Source organism: Sciurus carolinensis, chromosome 7 (assembly GCF_902686445.1).
Source record: "Sciurus carolinensis chromosome 7, mSciCar1.2, whole genome shotgun sequence".
Classification (NCBI taxonomy): Eukaryota; Metazoa; Chordata; class Mammalia; order Rodentia; family Sciuridae; genus Sciurus; species Sciurus carolinensis.
Genome location: NC_062219.1, coordinates 4055445 through 4073939, shown reverse-complemented (window position 1 = coordinate 4073939; position 18495 = coordinate 4055445). Strand labels below are relative to the sequence as shown.

The 18495-nt window shown below is 44.6% G+C and overlaps 1 long non-coding RNA gene across 2 annotated transcripts; it reads left to right on the top strand.

Annotated features, from left to right (window-relative positions):
* Positions 1-3582: 3582 nt before the first annotated feature.
* On the top strand, positions 3583-18273 carry LOC124988067 (uncharacterized). 2 transcript variants are annotated; one of them, XR_007109349.1, is made up of 3 exons: positions 3583-3855; positions 15214-15410; positions 16520-18273. It is a non-coding gene; the product is annotated as an uncharacterized LOC124988067 (long non-coding RNA). The 2 variants fall into 2 exon arrangements; XR_007109348.1 differs by having other exon boundaries at positions 15214-15456.
* Positions 18274-18495: the final 222 nt, after the last annotated feature.

Here is an 18495-nt window from a genome sequence, read left to right as displayed (position 1 = left end):
ATGATGTCCCATTCATTCTATTGTCCTTCCTACCCCATACTCCTTCCCCTACTTTCACTCCCTTCTGCCTAATCCAAAGAATCTCTATTTTTCCCTAGTCTCCCCTTAGCCTCCACATATCACAGAAAATATTTAACTTTTGGCTTTTTGTGTTTGGCTTATTTCACTTAGCATGATATTCTTCAGCTCCATCCATTTACCTGCAAATGCCACAATTCCATTCTTCTTTAAGACTGAGTAATATTCCATTTTCTCTATCCATTCATCTGTTGAGGGGCATCTAGTTCACTTCCATAGTTTGGCTATTGTGAATTGAGCTGCTATAAATATTGGTGTGGGTACACCACTGTCATGTGCTGATTTAAGGTTTTGGGTGTAAACCGGGGAGTGTGAGAGCTGGGCCAAATGGTGGTTCCATTCCAAATTTTCTGAGGAATCTCCACACTGCTTTCCATAATGTTTCCACCAATTTGCAGTCCCACCAGGAATGTAAGAGTGTACCTTTTTCCCCACATCCTCACCAACATTTATTGGTGCTTTTATTCTTGATCATTGTCAGCCTGACTAAAGTGAGAGGAAATCTTAGAGCAGTTTTGATTTGCATTTCTCTAATTGCTAGAGATATTGAACATTTTTTCATTCATATAGTTATTGATCAATTGTATTGCTTCCTCTGTGAGGTGTCTGTTCAGTTCCTTAGCCCATTCATTGATTGGTTTATTTGTTATATATATTTTAGTTGTAGGTGAACACAATACCTTTATTTATTTTCTTATGTGGTGCTGAGGAGCAAACTCAGGGTCTCATGCATGTAGGCAAGCACACAACCTCTGAGCCACTACCCCAGCCCCCTTGAGTTCTTTATATATCCTGGAGATGAGTGCTCTACCTGACGTGCGTGTGGTAATGATTTTCTCCTGTCCTATAGGCTCTCTCTTCACATTATTGATTGTTTCCTTTACTGAAAAGGAGCTTTTTAGTTTGAATCCATCCTGAAGCAGGAGGCATCACAATACCAGACCTTAAACTATGCTGCAGAGTCATAGCAACAAAAATGGCATGGTATTGGCATCAAAACAGACATGTAGACCAATGGCACAGAATAGAGGACACAGAGACAAATCCACATAAAAACAGGTGTCTCATTCTAGACAAAGGCACCAAAAGCATACAATGGAGGAAAGACAGCCTCCTCAACAAATGGTGCTGGGAAAACTGGAAATCCATATGCAGCAAAATGAAATTAAACCCCTATCTCTTTCCCTGCACAAAACTCAACTCAAAATGGATCAAGGACCTCAGAATTAGATCAGAGACCCTGTGCCTAATAGAAAAAAAAGTAAGCCCAAATCTTCACCATGTTGGCGGAGGACTGACTTCCTTAACCAGACTCCTAAGCACAAGAAGTAAGTGCACTTTTTTAGGAGAGTAGATTTTCATGCAATATGATGTGGCCTTTAACAGTTGTTAGCAGTGCAGGATTGGATGGGGCTAGGTTTTAATTCCTCTCTGCTTATTAGGTATCAAAACCCTTGGGCAAGTTGCTTGATTCCCACATCTCAAAAATTTGATTAGTAAAGTTAAAGATAATATTTTCTCAGAAAATGATGTATGAATTAAAGTTGGATGATGTATTACTTTTATGGCATGCAGTGAACTTTCAATGGCCATTTGTGTGTGTGCATGTGTGTGTGTGTGCGTGCACATGTGAATGTGTTTGTTGGGAAGAAGGAGATTATTCTATGAAGGTAAACGTGAAGTTTGTTATTGGTGCAGGATGAGTGGGAGGGAGATGGACTGAGAGAAACGGAATCAGGAGCCTGGGAAAAGGACTTAGGCTGTTGCAAAGACCATCCCTGCTCAAAGCCCCTTGCCAAGGTGAACGCCAGTGGGCGCCATTCGATGCACACAGCCAGGCGCTGGTAGGAAGGTCCTCTTCCAAGAGCCATTGGCTCCGTGGGAAAGAGTCTTGTTCTGACCAGCTAGCTCTGAAAACAGACACATGAAATTTTCTGTAACTAATTATCCTTCATTCCCTTTTTAGTTTCGTACCTGCTTTCCTTTAGCCAACCTCATCATGCAATAAGATGAGAGAGAAAGTCTTTTTTTACCTTGTTCTTGGAAAGCAGAAGTATGATTTTAAAATCGTGTGTGTGTCCGTGAGTCACTGAGGAAACCTGGTCCAGGTGTGTGCAGGCACGTGTGTGTGCACCTGGGTTTGGACCCTTGGACGTTGCCCCCTGCCGAGAAAGGCGTCTTCATTAAAGGGGGCACAGCCACAGAGCTACACCACCCACCCACCCACACCACCACACAGGTACACAGAAGGTAACCAGAGAGAAAAAGCCCACCACCCACTTCAGAACACATTATCCCTCCTTTCACTTGCTAGTACGTTTCAGGAAAATCTCATTTCAACTTAGCATAATTCATTAATGTGGCAGCATAATACTATTAAGTACTTCTAGAACATTTTGGACTGTGGTAGTCAGTTAAAAATTAATCTAAATATGGGATCTAAAATTAAACACACGTAAGCACATCCATCTTATCTTTCTCAGACACTGTTGATTTCCCATGATTTCATTTACAACCTTGCCTTTAAAAAATAATTCTGCTCTTTAAAGTAGATTCTCTGATGCAAGCACCTTAGGGATCCTGAAAAGAGTGGAATAAAAGAAAGATCGTAACCAGGGTGGCAGGGAACCTGCAGGGCGAGTCTGTAGTACCATCTAGAGTCTTGGGAGGTGATGACCACCCTTCTAGTGAGCAAAGCGTTCCCTTGGCTCCCGGAAATTTAGAGCGTTTCAGGGTGGGACTTCTTCCCCTTACAGCTCATCGTTCAACCCTAATTTAATTGAATCCGTGGAATGCCAACAGCAGTCAATTGTCGATTTACAGTATCCTATCGTTTCTGGGAGAGAACTCTTCCACTCTACACTCATCAGACCACTAAGCGGCAGCTGAAATGCATTGGGCTCTTACAGGGCTTAGTTCTGACAATGCGTAATTCAGTCCTACATGTAAATTCCTGGTATATTTAAAAATAGTACTTCAGGTAGAATCTTACGAAATGTGGGTTGAATTTAACCACCACCTAAGCAAACATACCTTAAACCTGTGTTCTGATTGCTGAGCAAAATGTGTTAGCAAAGAGCAAAGGAGGTGGGGGGGCACAGAATCCATGATTAGTAATTTTTTTTGGCGTGCTTCTCTTTTTGCTGTAGAATCCATTCCTCTATTTTAAGCGGGCGGGCTGACCCTCGCAGTGTGCCTGACTTTATGAATGTTTCCTTTTTGCAAAGAATTGCCTAAAGCTACCAGCGGTCCCTGTTTCCTCTGAATTAATGCCGTTGATAAGCGGTAAAAGGAAGAGATGTTGGCAATATATGATTATGGATTAAATGATGCAATTTCAGGGTCAGTTCTACAGAAGGCACTTATGAAGACTCTGACAAGTGAAGATGAATGGCAATGAAGGAAGGCATTTACAACGGTGGGAGCCTGTGCCAGGCCGATCCCAGGGCTCTGCTGCCATCTGCTGGTCCAGGCGAGACCCCGCCGCGAGCCCGCACACAGAATCCTGCTGTCGCTCATTAAGCGAACGGTTCCCATTTTAGGTCACAGCTTACCTTCAGCATCCACAGAATCCACAGACCTGTCACTTAGCCCTCTCTTTGTTTTCTCATTCGTTTTCAGCAGCAGACGTGCCAAAGACGGGCAGAAACACGGGGATCGTATGCCGCGCAGGTGCAGTTGAATGCACCCCGGTGCTGTGTGTAAACTGATAGACAAATTTCAACACTGTGCACATGAGACGGGAGCGGAACTAGGAGAACGGGTGATAAATTTGAGGTAATTATTTTAAATTGTTACTTTGCCTTTTGCGGTTCTACTTTGCCTCGTGCAGTAAATCAGTGCAGTCTTTGCATTTTGGCAGGAACATGATTTAGTTCAAACCCGAGAATGTACTGGGCAGCTCTCCTGCGCGGGGCACGCAGACCCGCTGCGAGGGGAGCCGCTGCCCGCCCTGCCCTCTTCCCAGCCTCTAGGAGGCTGAAACAAATTCGACAGAGCCTTTTCTTTCCTTTTCTCTCTTTTTCGAAATGCCTCCTAAGGCTCTCCCCGGGACGGACGGCGGCCTCCAGGTGGAGACAGGTTTCTGTCGTGCATTAGCTAATGGGACTGCGAGAGGACGCACCCAGGAAGTCGATCCTGAAACCAGCTCCCCACGAGGCGCCGCGGAAAATGGGGAGAGTCACCAGCGCGGCCTCCGCCAGGGCCAGGGTGGTGCGCGAAGCGCAGCAGCGCTGGGTGCGCGGCGCCACCGCGGTCCCCGGCCCGCCGGGAGGCTGCGGGTCTCCAGATCCTCGCAGGCAGCGGCCGGCCACGGTCCAGGCTTCAGTCACCGCGGCCTCGGAGCAACGCTCGGCCGCGGGAGCCGGGAAAGGCGAACGTTTCCATGCGACGTTGGGCGATGGGCGGCTGGAGAACCAGCCCAGGGGCTGCGGGAGGCCTCACGCTGCGCCCAGGGAAAGCGCACACGCCGGGCTCCGCTGGGAAAGCGCGTGGGAAGGTTTACAAATACCCGGAGGTCAAAGCGTCTGGTCTCCGGTTCCTCTGCGCCCATCTTCAGTAATACGTTTAGTGTGTTTACTTCTCTAGTTTGTGTCTCATCCTTGTTTGCAAGTCCCTGAATTATTGTCCAGTAAATATTATTTATATTAGGATAGAAAAAATATATTCTTGTCATCCAATAAAGCAGATTACATTATTGTTTTATATTGTAAAGTATACCAAACACACTGGCACATTTCCAAAATTAATGTCATAAAAATGATATATCAGTGACACGGCCTCTGCACAAGGGACAAGGTAGATCTCTAGCACTCCCTGGGGCAGACCAGCAGGCCTATCGGAGGGCACCGTACTCCTCCTTAGCAAGGGCAGAGAATCTGGGGACCCGGGGTCCACCTCTGCGCGCCAGGGTGCAGGAGCACATGGAGACCAGTTGTCCCCACGCCATACAGTCAGGGTCAGGGGCACACAGAGACCAGGGGTCCACAGCTGCCCAGCCAGGGTGCAGGAGCACGTGGAGACCAGTTGTCCCCAAGCCATCCAGCCAGGGTCAGGGGCACACAGCTGCCCAGCCAGGGTGCAGGACACCGTGGATGTGATGAGTGCCCTGGGCTTTTCTCAGGTGAGGAGTTAAAGGGCCGGACTTCCTCACGATGTCTCCCCCTCCTGATGGAGTCATTAAGCAGTTACCTTAGCTGCACTTTATGGAGTGGACACAGTGTTAGCAGCGCAGGCTTGCCAAGCTGTGCTCGGTTCATTTGCTTGCACACACAGGCAAGGCACGGCTGTGAACGCTCTGCCCCTTCCTGCATCTGAAGTGGATTATTTGGACTGAGGAGGTCAAGAATGCCATCTCACATTCCAGAACCGACCAGGCTCACTTTCCTTATTATTATTATTATTTTTTTTTTTAATTTTGATACCAGGGATTGAACCCAGGTACACTTAACCACTGATCCTCATCCCCAGAATATTTATTTATTTATTTATTTATTTATTTATTTATTTTTATTTTGAGACAGGGTCTCACTACACTAAGCTACCTAGGGTCTTGCTAAGTTGCTGAGGCTGATTTTGAACTTGTGATCCTCCTGCCTCAGCCTCCCAACCTCTGGGACTGCAGGCAAGTGCCACCATGCCCGGCTTCGGTTTTCTTTAAGTTCCCTGAATTGTTGCTAAATGCCTATAACAGGTTATGGGGAAAAAAAATCAAAGCCCTACCCTTCCCCTTCTCCTGGGTCCTTCGGGTTACAGATGGAAGTGTACTGCCTGACTGCTCTCCTTAAAAGAGAAGGCTCCACAGTCCAACCACAGGAGGACGGACTGAGTGCCTCTTAAGTCTGCATGTGGTGGAGGGGTCCCTTACCCTCTGGGTTTCAGTGTTTTCAGCTCCATGGTGAAGAAGATGACACTGGTTCCCCTCACTGCTCAGTTAGGGCTAGAAGAGCTTGTGTACAGAAAGCAGCCAAGAACAGTGCAGCCAGTCAAGTTGCAGCGACTTTGTATCTAACTCACATTTTTTGAGCATCCACATCTACCAGCAAATAGGCAATAAAAACCATGCTTCATCCAGAGAACTCAGTGACCTTGGTGTTGATGTCCTCATTTTGATGATGAGGTCTCTGTCTTAGAGAAGTTGAAATGCCCCAAGGTCACACAGGATGAGTGACAGGCTGCATGTCACATGGACTCAGAAGCACCCATGCCTAGTGTTCCCCTCCTGCACTGTCCCAGAATAGAGAAAGGAACTGGCTCCCTTGAAAGCATTTACACATTTTGAGAGTAAAAGAGATGGACACCATGTTTCCTGGCTGAGGAGGGATATCACTACTAACAACTGAGAATTAGTAGAATCAGCAGGGATAAGACTGCTGATTCTTGAAAGACGTGGTGATGTGGGACATCCCAGGCAGACAGAGGAACTTGAGACTCCAGGGCATGGGAGAGCAGATGGGCTCCTGGGAATGGCAAGGTGACGTCCATGTTAATGACTGGCTCAGGGGTGCGTGCATGAGAGTGATGAGAAACGGTTGTGAATGTTGGTTGAGGACTGATCTGAAGATACACGAATCCAGTTGAGGTTAGAATTTTAGTCTCTAAACCAGTGATGGTTTTCTTGTGCTGAGGGGAGTCACGCTCCACAAGATATTCCAGTGCATAAAAGACATTGCAGGGAAGGGAGGAGACAGAACATTGCAGTTGCAAGAAGCTCCTGATTTGTGGCATTGGAGGAAGAGGGGACCAATTGACAGGTCACATGAATTCTCTGCATTCTGCTCCATCTGAACCTCCTGGAACCAGTCCCCAAACCCAACTCCTGAGGACCCGCATGCAACACTCCTGTGAAAGGGGTATAAGTTAAAAACAATATCCCTAAAGTTATCCCAACAATGCAGGAAAATGTCAAGACCATGAGCTCCCAGGTAAACTTCTGGGATCTCTCCCACATTCGTAAAGTTATGAAACCACTCTGAACCCTCATGGGATAAAGGAAAATAGCAATGGTCTAATTTGCCAAGAGAGTGTGCTGATCCAGTGAGGCCAATGCATGCCCATCTGGGTCCCCGGGTTTCCTCCCTCCTGTTCCAGGCTCTTGGCAGCAGCACTTGCCTCCCCACCCTGCTCTCCACCACAGCAGGGGCTGTACTCCTTCTGGCTGTTGTCTGTTTTCAGAAGAGTGTGGGATGAGCTACAGGAGCTGCAGAACAAAGAGGGGAAGGACAGCCTTCTGCACACACACTGAAACCCAGAGAGCCCCGGTGGGAGCAGGAAGCCCCCGGGGGGCCAGGTACGGTCCCCGCTCCCTTCACAGTTCTTGAGCTGCAGTCCACTTCTCTCTCAGCATGAGAGTGACACTGTGCCCTATTCTGCCCAAAGATGGGGAGCACTATTAAGCATTGAAGTGATCACCCTAAGAATAGCACCACAAACACATCGCAGGGCATACTGCATGAATCTCCAGCTGTTCACATTTGAACAGAGATATTAAGAAAGCAGATGGTCTTTATAAAACACAGAGTGTTTCCAAACTGGAAAGCTACACTTTTTCCTCTAGTATTTTAATATTTATATTTATCAGAATTATAAAATGTAGATGAATACATGAAGAGAAAAATAACACTTGACAATATCTTAATTCTAGCCATACCATAGTTAGTACTTTAAGTTTTCTCATTTCATTTTTCCCATGAATGTGATGTATATGCACACACACATATTTATTTTGAGAACTAATATAGACAGATTATGTCCATCATCCTTTTTCATTTCATAACTGGAATTTCCTATATTGTGTGTGTGTGAAGCAGAGACAGCTATGGGAGGTTGCAGATGTGACCAGCTGCTCACCAGTAGAAATCATTTGCTATATGAGTACCTCCAAACACCATGTTGTGCACCAAAAACATATACAATAAATAGAAGGACTGGGACGTATTCTTAGGGTAGAAAATTTTGTCCTCTATCACTTACCTACTCTTCCACAGGCCTCCAGCATAGCATTGGTTTATCACTGCTGAAAAAGTGCAAGCTTAGACCCTATTTTAAGAGTCTCAAAGACACCAGAAAAGACATTAGATGAAACTTTGACTCTGACACCACAGGTACAGTAAACTAAGACTCACTCCCAGCCAGATTAACATGAATTATATGCTAAAACCTAACTCCCTAGATTCCTTTTATCCAGTGCATCATATTTAGATTTCAACAATAACAACAACAACAACAAAAAAATCACAAGGCATGACAAATTAAAAAAGAAAAAATAATCTGAAGAGACAAAGAAATAAACCAAGAGTCAGAACCCAGTGTTGATGTGGCAGAGATTGTGAAATTATCAGTTCAGGTATTCAAAATAATCTTGACTAATACGCTACAAATTCTAGAGTAAAGTTAGCTGCAGGTATGAAAATAAGAGTAATGCAAGCAAAGATATAGAGACTCCAAGAAGTACTCACGAGGAAAAGCTAGAAATGAAACACCGTAACAGAAATGAAGGGTGCCTGTGACGACCTCGTGGGTAGACTGACATGGCCAGAGAAAGAACAGGTGGCCTCGAAGGTCTGTCCAGAGAGCTTCCACAACTGGAACGCAAGGAGGCAAAGGAGCGGAAAGAAGGAACAGACTGTCCAGAAACTGTGGACCAATGACGCAGGCGTAACACACAAGAGGAATTCCAGGAGGAGAGACAGAGAAAGTGAAAGAATACATATTTGAAGCAATCGTGGCTAAGAATTGTTGACAGATGGCAAGCAACAGATCCAAAGTTCATAGAACTCCAAAAAAGAATACTGAAAATCTACACCTACTCAGATCACATTCAGATTGCAGAAAATAAAGACAAAGGGAAATGTTGAGACAAGTCAGAGGAAAAGCACCACACCTACAGAGGGAGAAGAGCCATTGCATGGAAGCCCAGAATTGTGTATCCATTGAAGTTATCATACTTTAAAAGTGAAAGAGTAATAAAATCTCTCAGCAAAAGCAAATGAGGAAACCCACCACCCGCAGACCTATGTTACTCGATGTCACAGGTCAGGAAATGGCAAACATGGTAAAACTGAGAGCCAAATATCCTGCCATTGTTGTTTTCTTCAGGACAATTATGCAATGCGATTATTTTACCAAATGACCAAAATCAGTGACCCACAACCAGGAACCATCACTTTCATAGAACTAAAATTGCTAAGTAGTTTTCAAGATTAAAGACAACGGAAATGTCACTAACTAAAAACATGAGTGTCTGGGTTCTGTTAGGCGCAGGGCCTGCCAGACCTGAGCCCCCAGGAGAGAACTGGGCTGCACCTTCAGAGCTGACCCGGCGGAAAGGAAACAGAGAACAGAGGAATCTCAGTGCAGGCGTCAGGAGTCTGGGGAGCTCGCTCTGCAGGGGCCGTCACCAAGGATGGACACAGGTGAGGAGCGCACCTTGTCTTCAGGTGACCGAGACAGGAGCCACCTAGGGAAGCGCGGGCTGGCCTGCCCTGGCCTTCCTGAAACCCTCCAGGACATCATTTTTAAGACTATTGTGTTACCTGTGCATGTGAAGGCTGCCGGTGTGACATCGCCACCGTCCCTCACACCTCTTTGGTCTGCCTACAGATCTCTCCTCTGACAAAGTTCTGACAGTGGAGAAAGAAGATCATCCCTCCCCAGACCCTGATTTTTCCAGAAGTCTGCCTGGCGCTAGGGGCAGGGCAGAGCACTGGAGTTGATAGACTCCATTTCAGCTGCCAAACTCTAGGTTCCTTATACGAACAAATGAAAAATGAAGCGGTTGAGTTGCATCTCCTGTGGTCCAAGCAAGGGAATTCCGCACTGCTGCTCTCTCTAAACGTGTGATCATCCAGCGACAAACCGCCCAGATTACCCGGGACCGCCCCCACCCCCCCCCAGCACACTCCCGGGACACCTGATGAGAGATGCTCTTCAAGGACGGAAGCAAGGAGATCATTTGTGTCTGGAAGACCACGTGCGTGGGGTTCATTTCCTCATGGATACACTGATTTTCAGTTACCAAGCGGCGACCACAGAAGACGACCAGGCATGAGCCGCGGCCTCTCCCCGCCCCAGGAACCCACATGGCTGCAGCTGTTCCTTGCAGACAGCGGGCAGGTGGGGGGGCCATCCGACGGGCAGCCTGGGTTCTGGGTGAGGATTCTCTCCAGTGCTAAAGCAGAGAGGGAAAGCCCGTCTGTCCCCTGCTTCATGAATCTTCCCTGTGACTTTCTGGTTTGGGTAAATCAGAATACACATCAGCTGAAGGGCAGAAAACTCAGTTCAAAATTGTCTCTATGGCAAATCTTAGTCTTAATTATTAAAAACTATATGTGTGCCAGGCACAGTGGCACAGGCCTGTAATCCCAGCAGCTCTGGAGGCTGAGGAAGGAGGATCTCCAGTGCAAAGCCGGTGTCACAACAGCGAGGTGCTAAGCAACTCTGTGGGACCCTGTCTGTAAATGAACTATAAAATAGGGCTGGGGATGTGGCTCAGTGCTGAGTGCCCCTGAGATCAATCCTGGGTACCCACCCCACCCCCCAAAAAACCTGTATTTGCAGTAGCCATCAAATTATCAATGTATGGCAAAAGCTTCAACAAACAGTGCATTTTTGCAGTGAAAAGTGTTACTGCTAAAATCACCGTGGAATGCAGAGTACAGGAGCGAGCGGCCCAAGGTAACCCAGGCCCCTTTTCTTATGCAATACGCCTGTTTCTTCTCTGGCAATTGGTTCAACCACCAACACACACCCTGCACAGAGCTCTGTGAAGACGGCTGAGGGCAGAAGTGGCGTGTGACCCCAGAAAGAGGCCAGGGCCAATGGTCACCTCCTCTTGTGTGACACTGACATTCCAGGTGGGGTGAAAAGACTCGAGTCAGAACATCCACGGGATGTTTCCGATGGTTCTGCCTTTCACCAGAAAGCCCTGGAAGAAACAGCTTTCCAGAAGAATTATGTTCCATGCCTCAGGGGAAGATGCTGTTCCCGATTTTTCTTGTCATTGGATCTGAGACTTCAGTCATGAAGGTGGGAGCCCACCGTCCTTCGCCCTGAGTGACCACAGACTGATGGCAGCAGAGTGGACAGGCCCTGACCCAGTGTCTCTTGGCCTTTCCTAAGGTTCCCGCGTTTGCATATCATTTTAACAGAACTGAATCTTGGACACATGGACTTTCATCATTGAGAAATGTCAGGATGGTAATATTTTCTTAGGCACATTTCTTGGGCACATTTCCAGTCTATTTTAAGAGGCTAACCGTCTAACCTTTGCCCTGTAGCCTGGGGAAGAGGCTCCACACTAGGAAGGAGGTCCACACCAGAAAGGATTACAGAGTGGGGTCAGTCCACTGCCCGTCGCGGGCCCCTCGAATCAGACAGGGCCATGGATTAGAGGAGAGTTTCCCAGAGGACCACCTGTGAAAGGCACGGTCCCAAGCCGTGCTACTGGGAGGTAGTGGAGCATCTTGGAGGTCGCTACCTGGTCAGGGTCCTCAGGTCACTGGGGGCATGCCCTTGAAGAGAACTGTGGGACCCCAGACTCTTCTTCCTGTTTGCTCTTTCCCCACAGCTGACAAGGTGAGAGGCTTCTCCCTCACCCTCCTGTCACCGTGTGCTGTCTCTCCAGAGGCCCAAAGTATAGGGACACTCAATCATGAACTAGAACATTCAAAACCACAGGCCAAGGACCGCTCCTCCTTGTGAGCTACTCGCTCCACAGATCTCGTTCTGGTGGCATGAAGCGTTCAACGCCCTGCTTCGCCGAAAGCCTCGGGGTCTGCCTGTGGAATGGAGGCTGTGACTTGCCTAGGGAATTCTGACGGAGAAGAGATATCAGTACCAAAGGCCACACCTGGAGCAGGATAAGGACTGGCTTCTGCTTTTCAGCCCTGCTTACAGTCCTCTTTGCAAATGTCTTGTGCAGACAGTGTTAAAACAGGCCTCACTCATCCCCTGAAACACACAAGGCTGGCACACTGTGCTGAGTCCAACACAGAGCTGGGGTACAGAGAACAGAACTGCGCCAAGCACGGAGGGCGGGATGGGAGGTCTTAAGAGAATTAGTTACAGAAAAGAACATCCTCCTTCAGGAATTGCTTACCCTCTGCAAATAGCGAGCTGAGTCCTGGAATTTAGAGCTCTGTCCACATGTACCTGTGCCCTGGATCCGACTCTACCAGGTGAAAATTAACCAAGCTCTTCCCAGGAGACCTTTTTACTCCCCACCTTGTGATGAATGGATGTGGTTCTGTGAAGTGGGTAGAAATATCACAGCATCTCCCAAAGCCTCAGGGGTAAGCGATGGTCATTTTTGAGGGGGCTGTTCCTGTTCCCTCCCCTGAAACTGTTCTAGGATGTGAAAGCTCAAGGGCTCTGTGTTAATCAAAGTGCATTCTCTCTGCATTTTTTATTTCCACAGAAGATATTTATTAAAAGAATCACAGAGACTCTCAACAACTTAACATGGTCAAATTTGGAACAAGCAAATGATACAATCAGTATCACAACCACAGTGGACTGAGAAATAAATGACCTCTTGGTCACCTTGTCAGGATCCTGGGGAGCCTACTCATGCCTTTGAGAACTGGTAAAGGAAAATTAAGCCAGCTGATCATCAACACAGCAAGTATTTGTCTTCTGTTTATTACATAATTTTCATCGTACCAAAGCCAAATGTTGTGAGAAGTTGTTCTTGATAAAAGTGTCCCAGAAAATTAATGAAGAGTGAATAAATAATAAGTGGGTGGTCATCAAGTTACAATCCCAAGTGGACAGCAGCCATCCTGCAGGGAAGGGTAGCCCAGAGGTCCTGTACTTCCTGATGGAAGGAAGCGGCCACACCCTTTGACCAGGGTCTGGTCTAGGAGTTGCACTTCAGAGCTCACTCTCAGTTTGCAGGAAATTCAGGGACAGGAACGAAGTAGAGACAACTACAGCAATGTAATTTCCCCACACATCTGTGGAACGATGGGCCCATTTCCTCAACAAATAAAACCCCAAAGGAAAACATGCCGGGGACATATGCAGATTAAAAGAGAAGCAAACATCCATTAACTTCAGTGTCTGAATGTGATTCTGCTGCTGATTCTACAACTGAGTTTAAAAATTAGAAGACAATTGAACACCAGCCACAGTGTTAATATGTAAATTAATTTTTATTGTTTTCAGTGAGATAATAAAATTTTTATCTTTTCTGGAGTTCATACCTTGTAGATACACACAATGAAGTATTTATGGATGAAATTGATTGATGTTCTGCCCCTGCTTTAAAATAATCTCAGAGATAGAGAAAAACGTGTGTATGTGTGTTTTTCTGTGCAGATAAAACGAGAGTAACCAGAGTTGATCAATTCTGAAGCTGTGTGATTGATATATAACTTTTTCTCTGCTCTTGTGCATTAGTAGCTTTCCATAATTAAGAAACAGGTCTGTTAACCCTTTCGAGAAAAATATGCAAAAGAATCCTGCGTCACATTGGCTTCTGGAACTTGGCTTTGGGTTGCCAAAGTCGTTCTTCTACCGGCATCTCACACGTTATCCCTCGTTTTCCCACAAACCCCTCCTCCCTCGCTGCCTGTGCCCTGGCTACCCAGTAAGGAGAACATCCTCCCTTTACTGTCTGCTCACGTATGAAGGGCACATCCAGTGATATTCCTTCTTCCTGTATTTCTTGCTGCAACCCAGCAAGTATTGGTTGTTTATGCCTTTAATTCGCTTGGCTGTGTGTGCCCGGCTTGGCCACAGTCCTGCCACACTGCGTCCTACGCAGTCACACCTGTGCTCTGCTTGGAGAACAGGCACCAGCGAGTGCTGATTTTCTTTTCCTGGTTTCTACCTCCAATACAGCCTTTCAGTCAGAGTGTGCAGAATTGCACGTGGGGACACCTCTTCCAGGATCGCCCTTTTCCCTACACTCACAGGCCCCGCGTGGATTTCTGCAGATAATGAACTATCCTGTGGCATCCTGCCAAGGGTCTTCTGGTGCTGAGAGGATATCTGCTCTTCATTATTAAACACACAACACTACCCCTGTGTGACAGGTTACATGCTTCCAAACATAGTTTCTGAGCTGAATTCCAGGGAACCCTGAATTCTCGAAGTTGCCCTTCTTTGTATCGGGTCTCATTACGCTGTCTATCCAGCAAGCAGCTCAGGGGGGCAGCCCGACTTCTCAGCCAGGGCTGGTGTCCCTGACATTGGATGGAAATATTGTGGACCAGGTTCCTGAGTCCTGATGTGCCTGTGACGAGACCTCTCTGTCTGCGAGCTGTCAAGACGCCCGTGAATTCCCTGGAGGGGGAGGTATCACCCTCACTCCCTGGAGCTTCTTCTTCAGCCTAATAGGGAACATGTGTCCCATCGAGGGGCACGGGTAGGAAGCTTGGACGTGGGATCCACATCTTCTAAAGGTGCCTGAGGAAGGCATCCGGCCACGCTGGTCAGCTCTGTGGTCCAGCAGCACTGGCCTCAGCCTGCTCATGCCTTCTGGGGTCTGAATCTCACGGCAGTGGCGGTTGAAACCCAGTGCTCTGGGGATGGTGGCACCAGCACCGTGCTTGGCTGTTTGTGTTAGTGTAGCTGCTGGCGTGTGTGCACACCTTCACGTAGGGCGTAGTTTCCTACTGATCATAAATGAGCAAACGTGCTAAACCGGTATTGGAAAATGGGCAGGTCAGCACATAATCCAACAGATTGGCCACAAAAAGTAAAATTATAAACATGTCCACACTCCAGTGACGTCATTCTAATTTCATTCTTTTAAATTTAGAGCCTTTTTGAGTGATAATTCAAGAACCAGGAAATGCACTTTCTTAGGTGCTCAGCTGGAGAGGTGGTGGTGGTACTAGCACGACCTGACTTCAGTAGCCCATTAGGCAGCCTCCGCAGCCTCCCGGCCTCAGTGCCAGCAACCTCTGATCTGCATCCCAGGCCTGGAGGGGCCTGTGTGCAGGGGATCGTGCGGTGTGGACCCTTAGCCTCCGACGACCTCCACCCCGAGGCTTACCCATGCCACAGCTGTCACTACGCCTGCACGTTCACCACTGAAAGTCCGGGTTCTGTGGATCTGGCACACTTTGCACATTAATCACTTGATGCCATTTAAATTGTTTCTGCTTTTTGTCTTTTTATCTGACACAGCTGTTATCCCTGCACAGATTTTTCATGTGGAAACGTGTTCTTGATTCTCTTGAGTGACTATCCAAGGACTGGAATGCGGGGGGGTATGGTGAATATGTCTTCCATTTTGAACAACTCCCAAGACGTTCTCCATGGTGGCCGCACCATTTTAACATCCCACCGCAGCGTCTGAGAGCACAGGTTCCTCCATCCTTCAGGTGCTTGTCCTTGACAGTCTTCTTTATTCCACTGGTCCTCATAGAGGTGAGGTGATACCTCTCTGAGGTTTTCTTTAACATTCTCTTAATGACTAAGTACACTGAGCATCTTTTCACATACTTATTTTCTATTTCTTTCTCTTTTTGGAGAACTATGTATTAAGTCCTTTAGCCATTTTCAAATGGATTATTTATCTTCTTTACTGTTGAGTTATATGAGTTCTGTATACATTTTGGGAAAGTGTTCCTTATCAGATATATGATTTGTAAATATGTCCCACAATGCACAGATTTTCTCTTCACTTTGTTAATTATAACCGCTGAAGCCCAAACTTTCTAAACTTTTGAGGAAATCTTACAAATTCATTTGTTCTACCACTATTTATGTTTTTGACTTCATAGATTAGAAAACTTTGTTCAAGTCATGGAAATGAACATTTGCTCCTAAATTATCTTCTAAGAGTTTTATAGTTTTGTTATTACTTGTAGGTCTATGAATGTCCTTGAGTTAGATTTTGTATTACTTTTGAGGTAGGTGTTCAGCTGCATTGATTTGCAAATGTTTGACTAGTTGTTCCTACACTATTTGGTGAAAAAACTATTATTTTCCCACTTGACTTGGCACCTATTTGAAAATCAATTAAGCACAACTGTAAAAGATTGTTTCTGGACTTTAAGTTACACCTGTTCCATTGCTGTATATATGTAGCCATATGTCACTACTGTGATGATCACTGGCTTTTATAAACAATGTGAATAAAGAGCGTGAGCTTTACAACTTTTATTTAAAGATTCCTTGGATTATTCTGATTTCTTTTATTTTCATATGAACTTAGGATCAGCTTCTCCATTTCTACCAAAGTGGCAAAGATTTTATTAGAATTACTTTGCATCTTGAAATCCAGTTGGATTATATTACAATCTTAAAAATATGAAGTTATTCTGATCCATGAACATAGGATGTCTTTTCATTTAGTTAGTCTTTAATTCAGCAATGTTTTATAGTTTTCAGTGTGCAAGTCTTGTACCTCTTGTTAAATTTATTCCTAAGAATTCCCAAGTATTTTTGGTGCTAATGTAATTAATATTTTTGTTAAATTTTAATCCAGGTCATACCTTGCTGGTGTACAGAAACATGACTGACATTTGGCTATTGACTTGTCTCCTTGTACCGTCTGGAACTCCATTTTTAGTTCTGAGTTTACTGTGTCTTCCTTATGATTTTCTGTACACAAAAGCATGCTACCTGTAAAATGGAGGTAGTTTCACTTCTTCTCTACATTCTGGATGTCTTTTTAATTTGTCCTAATTGCATAACTGTCCTGGCTAGAACCTCTAACATAAATTTGAAAGTGGTGAGAATGCGGCATTTATTTTTTCATAAATAAGTAGTGTAGACTTTTAGTAGGTGCATTTCTCAGGTTGAGAATGCCCCCTTATATGTTTTTCTAATCATGAAAGGGTGGCAACTTTATTTTAAGTATTTTCTATATTTACTGAGGAGATGATATGGCTGTTTGCCCTAAATCGTATCAAAATGATGTGTCGCACTGATTGATTTTCATATCTTGAACAAATTCTGCATCCCTAAAGTGAATGCCACTTTCTCTTCATGTACAGTAAGATTTGCATGTTGCTGATCTGGTCACTAGTGTAGTACTGAGAATTTTGCTTCCATATTCACAAGGGATATTGGGCTATACTTTTATTTCCTTGGGATGCCTTTCTCTGGTTTGCTATGAAAGTAAAACTGACTTCACAGGATTAATCTTCTTTACTAAACAGAGTTTGTGATTTAAATAACTTGAATCTTCTTTTAGCAATTACTCTAATGAGCACATTTTAGTACAATTTAACTCTTTAATATTAATTTTTTGTTTGCTTTATTGAAATTTATTATTAATATAGCTTTTTGATTGCATTTTTAATGAATTTCCTTTATTTCATTTTTGTCTACTGCAAAAGCAATTGGGAAATCTCTGTAGACCTTTGGAATATATTTAAAATGATAACACTCAGTAAGCTCAGATCTATCCATCATAGTTTGGTTTTCTAAAAATAGTAAGTTCTTAAACTGTGGCATTTGACTTCATTCTCTGGTATGCTAAGAATCTGAGCACAGGTTGTAGATGAAATTTATGCCATGGTCTATTTACAATTCTAATCTTGACTATTAGAAAAATAATTGTCACCTAACGTGTAGAAGATCTAAACACACAACACTCAAGCAATTTGAAAGTAAATTTCAAAGGGGAAATAAAAATAATAGAGGAAGGAATATATTTTGATAAAATATTTTACAAATATTTTTGGCAGCTTTATGAATTACAAATAAGCAACTTATGACAAATCCCTGTTTAAATTCATAAAATGCTCATTAATCACTTAACACTTGTATCAACTATGATAAATTGATTAGTTTGTCAGATGTAACTGTTAAATTGCATATCACAGCAATAATTTTCCTCTTCTCAGTTTATTTGTCCTAAAATATTTAAATATTATTTAAAATAAAATATGTAAATAACATGAATAAAAAGTAAATTGAATGCAATAAAAATTAGATTAATATTTCATATCCAAGTTTGCATTTTTTTCAAAAAGAGAAATAATGAAATCATATCTTTTATACCAAACATGATATTTATTAGATTTAACTGCCTTCTGTACATTTCCATGACAAATCTGAAGATAATAATACATACCACGACAGCCAGCATAACTGCTCTCACTATACACCACAAGCTCAGCATGTTGCAAGGTCTGAATAGTCTCCAGGCCGATTCTTGCTGCTTTGGTGAGGAAGGTCAACTTCCCCTCTCTTATTTCCACCATTCCTTTCCTTGTATCTCCTCAGCACACCTTCATGAGATAATGGGTTATGTATTTTAGACAAAAAGGAACTAAGAAAATAAGTGGTATTATATTATTTTATAATGGGAAAACATCATGATGAGTTGTCTAATGACTTCCCTAAGACAGAAGATGTTTTAAGAGTTCATCTAAATGTACAGTAGGGAAAAAAGAAATGGACACTAAATTCTCATTTATACAGGGGTAAATTCTTCACCTACTAGCCTTCATC